The 14572-nt window shown below is 44.6% G+C and overlaps 1 pseudogene; it reads right to left on the bottom strand.

The window, feature by feature from the left end:
* Positions 1 to 1003: 1003 nt before the first annotated feature.
* Positions 1004 to 9155, bottom strand: LOC125534972 (annotated as a pseudogene).
* Between the last annotated feature and the right edge of the window lie 5417 nt (positions 9156 to 14572).

Genomic DNA, 14572 nt, shown 5'->3' with positions numbered 1-14572 from the left:
CCGCCTGGACGAGGCCCTCGGCTCGGTCGTAGGACTCGCTGAACGCATCGAGGCAGCGGTGGAGGTCCATGAGCGCCACCATGCACCCGGGCTCGCGGACTGCGGCGGCCGCGGCGTCGACCAGCGCGTAGTAGGCACCAATCCATCTCTCTCTCCAACTGCAGATGGAGGTGAGGCACGCACGATGCATCGGTCAGCCAGGCCCCACAAGTACATGCACCGGGCAGCTGCAGTCTATCCTCTCTCTCCAAAGTCCAAAAGCAGACGAGAGGCAACACCACGCACAGGAAAGGCGTACACGTGCACTAGACACAGGAGTAGCAGCCGACGAGCGGGACCGGAGCAGCGGCGGCCCACACATCATCGCGCTAGTACAAACGCGTGTGCACAATCCGGGTGCACATCGTCGACCCACCCCTCTGCAGCTGACACAGGAGGCAGTAACTCCCCACGATGCACGACGCGGGAAGCGCGTGAGGAGCGTCGGGCCAGGAGTAGTTGACCGAGGTAACGAGGAAATATCGTATACACGAGACATGTAATCACCGCAGCTGATGAGCGGGACCGGGGCCAGCACTGGCCCACCCGTCATGAGGACAGCACAAGCACAGGCGCAAAACGCGAGGAGCAGCGCACAGCACCCGCGACCCGGACTTCCTCGCATGCACGCAGTGCAGCAGGACAGGCTGCCCCATGCACCCAACAAGCTGGCACCCAGCCAATGGAATTCGGCCCGAGCCCACATGTCATCCGCTGGCCAAGATCTACCGGCGGGTGAAAACACACAAGTGAAAATGCAACGACCATCGAACGGACAAGAACAAAAAAAGACCGGGTTGACTAAAATTGAACGGTCAACAAATCTTGCCATCGAGGGAGCGCCCTGGGAGCGAGTTGCCCAACCTCATTATTAGTTTATAAATGAGTGGGATACTCATTATTAGTTTAAATGAGTGGGATACAACATTACAATATACACGTATGAATACGGAGGCTATACAGTCTAACAAGCTAGCACGCTCCTCTGTGGGATCCACCTGCGGACGATCCTTCCGTGTGGCCCCGCGTCCATCGGCGGCGACCACGTGCCGGACCGGACGGCCCAGAGGAAGGGGTGGCCGGATTGCACCATCCCGAGCGCCAGCTCGTCAAGCTGCTCGTCGGAGACATGGGCCCGCATGCCAAATGACAAGTAGATCACTGACTCCGATCGCTCCGCCATCTCGTCGAGCCAGGCGAGGCACCCCTTGGGGTCCTGCTCTTCCACATGCTCCGGCAGCGAGAAACAGAGGGCCTGCCAGCCAGGCGCGCGCGTCTGGCTGGTAGAACGACATGAAGGCCGATACGTAGTCCTCCTCCAACATGGCGAAGCTGTTGACCAGGACGCCCCAGTTGTGCCCGTCAGAGTCGTCGATGTCATCGATAAGGAACCGTGTCACTGGATCCTCGGCGTCGGCGATCTTGGCGATCATGTCCGGGACATCCGTAGCCATGATCCTTACGTATTCCGACATGCGGGACACGTGGAAGCTTGTGCCGTGCTGGGCGCTGGACGACGGTGGGCTCGGGATGAGCGATTTGCAGGTGGCCATGGAGAAGCAGGACATGCCGTGGAACACGATGCGGTGGACGCCTGCGTCGGCCGCAATGCGGTGCGTGAACCCGAGGAAGAAGTCGGAAATGAGCACGAGCGGCGGGGCCGGGAGCGACGCCATGAACTTGATGTCTACCACAGTCTACACAACCTTCTTCTTGTAGACGTTATTGGGCCTCCAAGTGCAGAGGTTTGTAGGACAGTAGCAAAATTCCCTCAAGTGAATGACCTAAGGTTTATCAATCCGTAGGAGTCATAGGATGAAGATGGTCTCTCTCAAGCAACCCTGCAACTAAATAACAAAGAGTCTCTTGTGTCCCCAACACACCCAATACAATGGTAAATTGTATAGGTGCACTAGTTCGGCGAAGAGATGGTGATACAAGTGCAATATGGATGGTAGATAAAGGTTTTTGTAATCTGAAAATCTAAAAACAGCAAGGTAACTAATGGTAAAAGTGAGCGTAAACGGTATTGCAATGCGTTGAAACAAGGCCTAGGGTTCATACTTTCACTAGTGCAAGTTCTCTCAACAATAATAACATAATTGGATCATATAACTATCCCTCAACATGCAACAAAGAGTCACTCCAAAGTCACTAATAGCGGAGAACAAAAGAAGATATTATGGTAGGATACGAAACCACCTCAAAGTTATCCTTTCTGATCGATCTATTCAAGAGTCCGTAGTAAAATAACATGAAGCTATTCTTTCCGTTCAATCTATCATAGAGTTTGTACTAGAATAACACCTTAAGACACAAATCAACCAAAACCCTAATGTCACCTAGATACTCCAATGTCACCTCAAGTATCCGTGGGTATGATTATACGATATGCATCACACAATCTCAGATTCATCTATTCAAACCAACACAAAGTACTTCAAAGAGTGCCCCAAAGTTTCTACCGGAGAGTCAAGACGAAAACGTGTGCCAACCCCTATGCATAGGTTCATGGGCGGAACCCACAAGTTGATCACCAAAACATACATCAAGTGGATCAATAGAATACCCCATTGTCACCACAGGTATCCCACGCAAGACATACATCAAGTGTTCTCAAATCCTTAAAGACTCAATCCGATAAGATAACTTCAAAGGGAAAACTCAATCCATTATAAGAGAGTAGAGGGGGAGAAACATCATAAGATCCAACTATAATAGCAAAGCTCGTGATACATCACGATCGTATCACCTCAAGAACACGAGAGAGAGAGAGAGATCAAACACATAGCTACTGGTACATACCCTCAGCCCTGAGGGAGAACTACTCCCTCCTCGTCATGGAGAGCGCCGGGATGATGAAGATGGCCACCGGAGAGGGATTGCCCCCTCTGGCAGGGTGCCGGAATGGGTCTAGATTGGTTTTCGGTAGCTACGGAGGCTTCTGGCGGTAGAACTCCCGATCTATTGTGCTCCCCGAAGTTTTTAGGGTATATGGGTATATATAGGAGGAAGAAGTACGTCAGTGGATCTCCGGGCTGTCCACGAGGCAGGGGCGCGCCCCCCACCCTTGTGGGCATCCCGTGACTCTCCTGGTCCATCTCCAATACTCCGTGGGCTTCTTCTGGTCCAAAAATAAGTTCCATGAAGTTTCAAGTCAATTGGACTCCGTTTGATTTTCCTTTTCTGCGATACTCAAAAACAAGGAAAAAACAGAAACTGGCACTGGGCTCTGGGTTAATAGGTTAGTCCCAAAAATAATAAAAAAGTGTATAATAAAGCACATAAACATCCAAAACAGATAATATAATAGCATGGAACAATAAAAAATTATAGATACGTTGGAGACGTGTCAGCATCCCCAAGCTTAATTCTTGCTCGTCCTCGAGTAGGTAAATGATAAAAACAGAATTTTTGATGTGGAATGCTACCTAACATATTTATCCATGTAGTTCTCTTTATTGTGGCAAGAATATTCAGATCCATAGGATTCAAGACAAAAGTGTAATATTGACATAAAAATAATAATACTTCAAGCATACTAACAAAGCAATCGTGTCTTCTCAAAATAACATGGCCAAAGAAAGTTATCCCTACAAAATCATATAGTCTGGCTATGCTCCATCTTCATCACACAAAATATTTAAATCATGCACAACCCCGATGACAAGCCAATAAATTGTTTCATACTTTTGATGTTCTCAAACTTTTTCAATCTTCACGCAATACATGAGCGTGAGCCATGGACATAGCACTATAGGTGGAATAGAATGGTGGTTGTGGAGAAGACAAAAAGGAGAAGATAGTCTCACATCAACTAGGCATATCAATGGGCTATGGAGATGACCATCAATAGATATCAATGTGAGTGAGTAGGGATTGCCATGCAACGGATGCACTAGAGCTATAAGTGTATGAAAGCTCAAAAAGAAACTAAGTGGGTGTGCATCCAACTCGCTTGCTCACGAAGACCTAGGGCATTTTGAGGAAGCCCATCATTGGAATATACAAGCCAAGTTCTATAATGAAAGATTCCCACTAGTATATGAAAGTGACAACATAGGAGACTCTCTATCATGAAGATCATGGTGCTACTTTGAAGCACAAGTGTGGTAAAAGGATAGTAGCATTGCCCCTTCTCTCTTTTTCTCTCATTTTTTTGTTTTTTTGGGACTTCTCTCTTTTTTTGGCCTTTCTTTTTTTTCTTTTTTTCGTCCGGAGTCTCATCCCGACTTGTGGGGGAATCATAATCTCCATCATCCTTTCCTCACTGGGACAATGCTCTAATAATGATGATCATCACACTTTTATTTACTTACAACTCAAGAATTACAACTCGATACTTAGAACAAGATATGACTCTATATGAATGCCTTCGGCGGTGTACCGGGATGTGCAATGATGCATGAGTGACATGTATGAAAAAATTATGAACGGTGGCTTTGCCACAAATACAATGTCAACTACATGATCATGCATAGCAATATGACAATGATGAAGCGTGTCATAATAAACGGAACGGTGGAAAGTTGCATGGCAATATATCTCGAAATGGCTATGGAAATGCCGTAATAGGTAGGTATGGTGGCTGTTTTGAGGAAGGTATATGGTGGGTGTAAGATACCGGCGAAAGTTGCGCGGTACTAGAGAGGCTAGCAAAGGTGGAAGGGTGAGAGTGCGTATAATCCATGGACTCAACATTAGTCATAAAGAAAACACACATACTTATTGAAAAAATCTATTAGTTAATGAAACAAAATATTACACGCATGCTCCTAGGGGGATAGATTGGTAGGAAAAGATCATCGCTCGTCCCCGACCGCCACTCATAAGGAAGACAATAAATAAATAAATCATGCTCCGACTTCATCACATAACGGTTCACCACACGTGCATGCTACAGGAATCACAAACTTCAACACAAGTATTTCTCAAATTCACAACTACTCAACTAGCATGACTCTTATATCACCATCTTAATATCTCAAAACAATTATCAAGTATCAAACTTCTCATAGTATTCAATGCACTCTATATGAAAGTTTTTATTATATCCCTCTTGGATGCCCATCATATTAGGACTAGTTTCATAACCAAAGCAAACTACCATGCTGTTCTAAAGACTCTCAAAATGATATAAGTGAAGCATGAGAGTTCATTAATTTCTATAAAATAAAACCACCACCGTGCTCTAAAAAGATATAAGTGAAGCACTAGAGCAACAACAAACTACTCCAAAAGATATAAGTGAAGATCAATGAGTAGTCGAATAATTATGCAACTATATGAAGACTCTCTAACATTTAAGAATTTCAGATCGTGGTATTTTATTCAAGCAGCAAGCAAAACTAAATAAAATAAAATGACGCTCCAAGTAAAGTTACCGATGAACGAAGACGATAGAGGGGATGTCTTCCGGGTCATCCCCAAGCTTAGGCTTTTGGTTGTCCTTGAATATTACCTTGGGGTGCCTTGGGAATCCCCAATCTTAGGCTCTTGACACTCCTTATTCCATAGTCCATCGAATCTTTACCCAAAACCTGAAAACTTCACAACACAAAACTTAACAGAAAACTCGTAAGCTCCGTTAGTATAAGAAAATAAATCACCACTTAGGTACTGTAATTAACTCATTCTAAATTCATATTGGTGTAATATCTACTGTATTCCAACTTATCTATGGTTCATACCCTCCGATACTACTCATAGATTCATCAAAATAAGCAAACAACACATAGAAAACAGAATCTGTCAAAAACAGAACAGTCTGTAGTAATCTGTATCAAACGTATACTTATGGAACCCCAAAAATTCTAAATTAAATTTCTGGAAGTGAGGAATTTATATATTAATCATCTTCAAAAAGAATTAACTAAATATCGCTCTCCAATAAAAAATGGCAGCAATTCTCGTGAGCGCTAAAGTTTCTGTTTTTTTACAGCAAGATCAACAAGACTTTCCCCAAGTCTTCCCAACAGTTTTACTTGGCACAAACACTAATTAAAAACATAAAACCACATCTAAACATATTCTAGATGAATTATTTATTACTAAAAAGGAGAAAAAAGCAAGGAAAAAAATAAAAATTGGGTTGCCTCCCAACAAGTGCTATCGTTTAATGCCCCTAGCTAGGCATGATGATTTCAATGATGCTCACATAAAAAATAAGAATTGTAACATAAAGAGAGCATCTTGAAAAATATGACTAGCACATTTAAGCCTAACACACTTCCTATGCATAGGGATTTTGTGAGCAAACAACTTGTGGGAACAAGAATCAACTTGCATAGGAAGGTAAAACAAGGATAACTTTAAAACTTTAAGCACATAGAGAGGAAACTTGATATTCTTGCAATATGTAAAAGCATATATTCCTCCCTCATAATAAATTTCAGTAGCATCATGAATGAATTCAACAATATAACCATCACATAAAGCATTTTTTTCATGATCTACAAGCATAGAATTTTTATTACTCTCCACATAAGCAAATTTCTTCTCATGAATAGTAGTGGGAGCAAACTCAACAAAATAACTATCATGTGAGGCATAATCCAATTGAAAGATAAATCATAATGACAAGTTTCATGGATATAATTATTCTTTACAGCATACAAGTTATCACAATAATCATCATAAATAGGGGGCATGCTTTCATCATAATAGATTTGCTCATCAAAACTTGGGGGACAAAAAATATCATCTTCATCAAACATAGCATCCCCAAGCTTGTGGCTTTGCATATCATTAGCATCATGGATATTCAAAGAATTCATACTAACAACATTGCAATCATGCTCATCATTCAAATATTAAGTGTCAAACATTCTAATGCATTCTTCTTCTAACACTTTGGCACAATTTTCCTTCCCATCATACTCACGAAAGATATTAAAAAGATGAAGCGTATGAGGTAAACTCAATTCCATTTTTATAGTTTTCTTTTATAAACTAAACTAGTGCTAAAACAAGAAACAAAAAGATTCGATTGCAAGATCTAAAGATATACCTTCAAGCGCTAACCTCCCCGGCAACGGCGCTAGAAAAGAGCTTGATGTCTACTACACAACCTTCTCCTTGTAGACGTTGTTGGGCCTCCAAGTGCAGAGGTTTGTAGGACAATAGCAAATTTCCCTCAAGTGAATAACCTAAGGTTTATCAATCCGTAGGAGGCATAGGATGAAGATGGTCTCTCTCAAGCAACCCTGCAACCAAATAACAAAGAGTCTCTTGTGTCCCCAACACACCCAATACAATGGTAAATTGTATAGGTGCACTAGTTCGGCGAAGAGATGGTGATACAAGTGCAATATGGATGGTAGATAAAGGTTTTTGTAATCTGAAAATATAAAAACAGCAAGGTAACTAATGGTAAAAGTGAGCGTAAACGGTATTGCAATGCGTTGAAACAAGGCCTAGGGTTCATACTTTCACTAGTGCAAGTTCTCTCAACAATAATAACATAATTGGATCATATAACTATCCCTCAAAATGCAACAAAGAGTCACTCCAAAGTCAATAATAGCGGAGAACAAACGAAGAGATTATGGTAGGGTACGAAACCACCTCAAAGTTATCCTTTCTGATCGATCTATTCAAGAGACCGTAGTAAAATAACATGAAGCTATTATTTCCGTTCAATCTATCATAGAGTTCGTACTAGAATAAAACCTTAAGACACAAATCAACCAAAACCCTCATGTCACCTAGATACTCCAATGTCACCTCAAGTATCCGTGGGTATGATTATACGATATGCATCACACAATCTCAGATTCATCTATTCAAACAACACAAAGTACTTCAAAGAGTGCCCCAAAGTTTCTACCGGAGAGTCAAGACGAAAACATGTGCCAACCCCTATTCATAGGTTCATGGGCGGAACCCGCAAGTTGATCACCAAAACATACATCAAGTGGATCAATAGAGTACCCCATTGTCACCACGGGTATCCCACGCAAGACATACATCAAGTGTTCTCAAATCCTTAAAGACTCAATCTGACAAGATAACTTCAAAAGGAAAACACAATCCATTACAAGAGAGTAGAGGGGGAGAAACATCGTAAGATCCAACTATAATAGCAAAGCTCGCGAGACATCAAGATCGTATCACCTCAAGAACACGAGAGAGAGAGGGAGAGAGAGAGATCAAACACATAGCTACTGGTACATACCCTCAGTCCCGAGGGAGAACTACTCCCTCCTCATCATGGAGAGCGCCGGGATGATGAAGATGGCCACCGGAGAGGGATTGCCCCCTCCGGCAGGGTGCCGAAACGGGTCTAGATTGGTTTTCATTGGCTACAGAGGCTTCTGGCGGCGGAACTCCCGATCTATTGTGCTCCCCAAAGTTTTTAGGGTATATGGGTGTATATATATGAGGAAGAACTACGTCGGTGGATCTCTGGGTTGTCCACGAGGCAGGGGGCGCGCCTAGGGGGTGGGCGCGCCCCCACCCTCGTGGGCAGCCCGGGACTCTCCTTGTCCATCTCCGATACTCCGTGGGCTTGTTCTGGTCCAAAAATAAGTTTCGTGAAGTTTCAGGTCAATTGGACTCCATTTGATTTTCCTTTTCTGCGATACTCTAAAACAAGGAAAAACAGAAACTGGCACTAGGTTCTGGGTTAATAGGTTAGTCCCAAAAATAATATAAAAGTGTGCAATAAAGCCCATGAACATCCAAAACAGATACTATAATAGCATGGAACAATCAAAAATTATAGATACGTTGGAGACGTATCAGAACTCCGCGAAGGGCTCCCGCAGGAGCGCCGTGGCGTGCAGGAACATCGGGTATAGGTCCAGGCCAGGCAGGGTGTCCGTGGACTCGACGCCGGATGGCAGTGGCGGCAGTGACGGGAATGGGAGAACGGCGAGCCGCACCGACGCCGGGAGGCGGCTGCGGGCGAAGGCGAGGTTGGCGGGCATGACGATCATGGTGATGCGGAGGTTCTTTTGGTGCTCGGTGAGCGCCCTGGTGAAGTGAAGCAGTGGCAGGGTGTGGCCCTTGGCCATGAACGGGAACAGGACCACGTGGTCGCGGCCGGCCTGGTTGCCCGTGCCGTTCGCGGCATGGGTTGGCGCAGCGGCACCGTTGGTGGTGGTGATGGCCATGGCAGGGCATTGTCGTGTATGGTTTGCAAGTTGGGTTCTGACTTGTGAAGGGTGGAAGTCTATGGTGAGGTGTATATATAGAGAACTCAGATTTTTTGTCGAAAGAGACAACCTATGCGAGCGAATTGCCAAAAAGGATCACATGCAGATGAATTTGACAAAAAAGGCCCCCTGGCCCGTGGCGGCAGGCGCGGTAGGTGACACGTGGCACCTGCTGCCACGGCAGGAGCCGGTGGGCCCTGCCGCCACGGCAGGAGGCGGCCGTGCGGGGTATAACGTGTTTGTACAGCGCCAGCGGCCGAGACGGAACGAGCCACACATTGTGGGCCACACTGCCACCGGGCGAGGCGGCGAGCGTTGCGGCTGCCGCTCCCTGGCCGACAGCCCCTGCTGCACGCGGGCCGAGGCGTGGGCCAGGCCGCCACCGCAGGAGGCGGCTCCTCTATTGCTGCTGCACGCGCGACAGGTTCCCTGTTGCAGACGGCACTGATTCCAACGTGCGCGAACGACGATGAATTTGATGGGCAGGAATCTAATGAGTGACGACTTTGATGCCCTGCTGCTACCCGGGAATCACTCCGGCTTTCTTCAGCGGATGCGATGGCACTGTGCGAATCACTCATTCGCTGCGGGAATTCGATACTACGGAAACCTGTTGTGCCGACACTACAGGGATCCAAAAATTTCCCGCCTAATTTCATCTGTTCGCGCTTATTTTCTCACCGTCATTTGTCGTCTGGGCCTATAAAAGGAGACACTGAGGCTCTCATCATCCTCGTCCAGCCATCGTCGAAATCGCCACTGCGCGAAGTGTGTAACACATTTTTTCAGTCAGTATGAGTTTGCCTTGCTCGGATCAAAGCATTAGGCCGAGGAAAATGAAGAATGCAAGTTCGCCTCCGGGGTTGGAAGTCCTGCGGTGTTGGTGTGATGATCTTTGCAAGGTGAAGAAGGTGACGGATTTTTCAGATTGGTTGGGCATGAAGTTTTTCATATGCGCCAATTATGAGGAAGATCCACACGTAGCTATTTCAGAGTTCGACAAGCCTCCGGTATGCTTTAACCATCACGAATAGATATTGTTGGTATTTTGATTGATTCTTTAATAACATTCTTGTTTCTTGTTGTAGTCTCCTTTGCCTCTGTGCATGTACTATCATTGGATTGACACAGAGATGCCGGCTTGGGCAGTGACTGAGATTCGTGAAAGAAGTCGCCGTGCGTGGAATAGTTTCTATGCGGAAGAGCGACGCGAGAAGGCGGAAGCTGAGAAGAAAGCAGAGCAAGAGAGAGAGAGAGTTAAAAGAATACTATGCGGAGCAACACCCTTTTTTAGGATTTAGGAAAGAAAAATAGGGAAGAGGCTCGTCGCATGGAGGAGTAGGAACGACAGCGAAATGAGTCTCATGAGGCGGAGAGATAGAGAAAGAAAGAAAGGGCTCGTGAGGCCAAGGCAGTTGAAGAAGACGATGGAGAAGGAAAATATCCACGCTGGACTCAGTAGATTCCTGTGGTAGTATTTTAAATTTCTCAATCGTATGTATCTTAATTTCTGCAGTTTAATGTAGCTTTATTTCAATAGTACGATGCATCTTATTTTCAGTTGTACCGTGTTGTAATTCAAAAAATATATAGTTTTAGAATAAAATGTGGCATTTTCTTTCCCTCCACTAATTATTGAACATTGTGCAACAACTACAAAATGAAATTATGATAGAACATAATGCCATACAATAAGACAGTACAAACTAATAGCGCAAGTACATCTGAATTAAACGGTAGAACTGGAATACCACTACAGGAATCAGCTATTTTGCCGTCTGCCACGGCGGACGGCAAAGGCATGAACGGCGGATGGCAAAGGCCTTTGCCGTCAGCCGCGGACGGCAAAAGGCTCCGGCAAAGTAGGCTACGGTAAACAGCTACTTTGTCGTCTGCTTCCTGATGGCTGACGGCAAAGGCCCTTCGCCGTCTGCGGCGGACGGCAAAGAGAGCGGACGGCAATAATTGCGCTGTCAGTCCGTTAAGTGGCTAATGGCAGGCCTTTGCCGTCCGCCGCTGACGGCAAAATTTCTAGTGTCTTTGCCGTCCGCCGTATGATGTCATCTACACGTCACTACATGGCAGGTTCTTTGCCGTCTGCCACTGATGGCAAAGTCTTTGCCGTCTGCCACTGTAGGCAAACTGACCAAATGGGTCAGCTCCCAGGAAGCACAGCTGGATGCCACGTGTCTTCTTTGCCGTCCGCGGCAGACGGCAAAGAGCCCGTTGCCGTCGGTGGCAGACGGCAAAGAGCCTGCATATTGGCTCTTTTATCTGTTTTTTATTAAATCCAACAATTTTCATCACAAATATATATGACATATATAGATATATTTCAAAAGGCCATTACAGAGCAAACATATAAGATATCCAACACATAACTTCATCATCCAACCATATATATTACATGCATAGTTCCATCATACATAACAAGTTCAACATAGAGGCATCCAACCATATATATTACAATAGTTTCATCCAACGATACATGCATAGTTCAACGATACAAAAGAAACAGAGAAAGGGATAAGGAGCACTCCATCTATGCAAGCTTTCGTCAAGTGAATGAAATCTGCAAAATGAAAAATAAGAAAGTTAGAACAAGAAGAGTAGAACAAGAAGAAGAGTAGAACAAGAAGAAGACTAGAACAAGAAGAGTAGAACAAGAAGAAGACTAGAACAAGAAGAGTATGTCATTTATGAGCTAACTTACGTGAAATGGATCATATATGAGCTAACTAAGTTGAAATGGGTCGTTTATGAGCTAGCTAAGGTGAAATGGATCATTTATGAGCTAACTTAGTTGGAATGGGTCGTTTATGAGCTAACTAAGGTCAAATGGATCGTTTTTGAGGTAACTAAGGTGAAATGGATCGTTTTTTAGCTAACTTAGGTGAAATGGATCATTTATGAGCTAACTTAGTTGAAATGGATCGTTTTTGAGCTAACTTAGGTGAAATGGATCATTTATGAGCTAATTTAGTTGAAATGGATCTTTTTGAGCTAACTTAGGTGAAATGGATCATTTAAGAGCTAATTTAGGTGAAATGGATCGTTTTTTAGCTAACTTGGTGAAATGGATCGTTTATGAGCTAAATTAGTTGAAATGGATCGTTTATGAGATAACCTAGGTAAGATGGTCATTTTGGAGTTAACCTAGGTGAAATGGGTCAATTTTAAAGCTAACGTAGGTAAAATGGATCATTTAGGAGCTAATCTAGGTAAAATGGGTCATTTTTGAGCTAACTTGGATGAACTGGATCATTTATAAGCTAACCTAGGTAAAATGGGTCATTTTAGAGCTAACTTAGGTAAAATGGATCGTCTATGAGCTAACTAAGCTAATTATGCAATTTTTGACATAAGTAAGCTAAGTACAGATCGTTTTAGAGCTAACTTAGGTAAAATGGATGGTTTTGGAGGTCAGTAAGCTTATTAAGTCATTTTGGAGGAGAAGAAGCTAAGTCTAGGTCATTATGGTAAGCATTGGAGGAAATAAAGCTAAGTCTAGGTCTTTATGCATGTGTTAAGCAAAACACTAGATAAACTTACCAAGATCCAGGAGGTGTAGGAGCGGGGTGGCTCGTGTCGGTAGCTGGAAAAGGATCATGCGATGCTTGTCTGGAGTGACGCTGCACCAAAGATCATTTCCAATGTCTTGTTAGCATGATGACACTCAAATGTTAAGAATAGCAAGTAATGTCCATTCAAATAAAACTCACCGTGGTCCCAGGAGCAATCACTGGCATCGGCGGAGCGGTCTGACCTGTCTTCTCGCACACAGACTGCACATTTGGTTTTGACGACTCAGTCATACTAGTTAGTAATGAGACAAACACTACATGAATGTTTTGGCTAATCTGCAGAAGAAACTTACCACAAGGAGCTCGTACATGGCCCTTGCCTGCATGTCATTCCGTGCCCTCTCCTCCTCCATCATCTTTGTCGTCCTCTCCTCCAACTCCCGCTGCCTCTCCGCCGCCTCCGCCAGAAGTTTCTCCGTTCTATCTCTCTCACTCTGTATAGCAGCCTGCAACACCACTCACATGACATTTGTTCTGGCGTCATCTAGTTCGGTTCTTTTGCCTGTTTTGTGCGATGTCATCTCTGGCCGTTCCTTCGACCATGAACGTAAGTCTTGTACGAATTGCATACCGGAACACAACGGGATTTGGTCTGTGTCTTCTCACCCATAGGTTGTCTAACTATACCTGGAAGACCTCAAATGGGACAATAGTTCAAGTCCGCATAGTCAAGCCTAAATAAGGCACATCCTTTCTCACAAGCATGTATCTTCTCATAGGGCATCTTCAGTGCACGGAGGATTTTTTCCGACTGGTACAGGTTTGCAGGCATGGCCTTTGGGTAGAAAGCGTCCAAATACTGTCATAATTGCGTCATAGCATTCTCTGCCCAAGTTGAACTGAGCCTTCAGAGCCATTACTTGTGAGATGGCATCCAACTGACAAAGCTCAGTGTGCTCGTGGAGCGGACGTTTCGAAGACTCCAACATTTCATTGAAGGCCTTTGCAGATTCCTCCATCTCCTCGTCTGAATCCCGAGCATCATCATAGCCTTGCACCATGTTTTCCATCCCGGTACCATGCTCGTCGGTGCGACGATGATCCACCTCAGCTCGGTCACGTTGGGTAGACTCACCATGAAATGTCCACACCGTATAATCAGGCGTAAAACCATTCTTCTGCAGGTGTTTACCCATTTCTGCCTCTGTCCTCTTTTCCCAATTGCCGCATCGGAAACAGGGGCACCAGGTTTTCTCTCGCCATTTGCAAATGCGGCTTGCACAAACCCCTTAGTTTTTGAACCATTCAGCGCTCCATTTGTTCTGACCAGTGTGACCGGTATACATCCAAGCACGGTCACTCATCTTGACTTTCAGAGCTACTGGACACACAACAATTATATATGTAATTCACCATGTATATATTCATCAGTTGATCTACTTTGTCAATTTTATTACGTCCATGCAACCTACACTCTAATAGGTAATGATAGGTCCTAATCCCACCCGTGTATGTGTAGATTGGGTTCATTTTCCCATGCTATGCTCCGGATCCGACGCAAAATTTTGGCAGCACCTCCCCGCTGTTCTCCTGATACACGTCTCTGCAATAAACAGAGAGGATGTGTACCCGGAGAACAACAGGGGAGGCACTGACGAAATTTATGCGTCGGATCCAGAGCAAAGCATATGAGAAAACGAACCCAATCTACACATACTCGGGCTGTCGGATAGCGTGGACAATCGAAAGAATTCAAGGTTATAAATGCAAATGCATGCATATTTATTAACTATGACGCTTTCGAACGGGAGACACATATTGGTTACGCATACTGATGATTCAAGACACATA

The sequence above is a fragment of the Triticum urartu genome, chromosome 2 (genome assembly GCF_003073215.2).
Source record: "Triticum urartu cultivar G1812 chromosome 2, Tu2.1, whole genome shotgun sequence".
NCBI lineage: Eukaryota > Viridiplantae > Streptophyta > Magnoliopsida > Poales > Poaceae > Triticum > Triticum urartu.
This window is presented reverse-complemented; position numbering and strand designations above follow the sequence as displayed.